Below are 540 nucleotides of genomic sequence, written 5' to 3' on the forward strand. Positions count from 1 at the left end.
TAAAGAAATAAATAATTAAATAAATAAATTAATTAATAAATAAATAAATCTATTCATAGCAACTAAAAAATAAATAAATTAATTAATTAATAAATTAAATAAAGGTGAATGTATCTATATATATAAATATGTAAATATATAAAATAAATAAATAAATAAATAAATGGTTTGCTATATAAAACAGCTAATGCTAGACAAATAAGAATAAAAAATTAAAAAAATAAAAACAAAAACAAAAAAACAAAAACATATAAATAACAAAAGAATAAAACATAATATAATAAAATAAAACATTTAATACAACTGAAGCAAAAAAACAAAATAAATTAATATAAACAAACCAAAATAAATAAAACCAAATCTAAACAAATAAAAACAAAAAACAAAAAAAAAACAAAAAAAACAAAACAAAAAAACGAAACAAGACAAACTGAGAATAAGAAGAAACAAGAAACCAAGTAAAAAATAAAAAACAAAAAACAAAAACAGAAGAAGAAAAAAGAAAAAAAAGAAAAAAAAAGAAAAAAAAAAAAAAAAAAA

Source organism: Eimeria mitis, genomic scaffold, assembly GCF_000499745.2.
Source record: "Eimeria mitis Houghton genomic scaffold, Emh_scaff1599, whole genome shotgun sequence".
NCBI lineage: Eukaryota > Apicomplexa > Conoidasida > Eucoccidiorida > Eimeriidae > Eimeria > Eimeria mitis.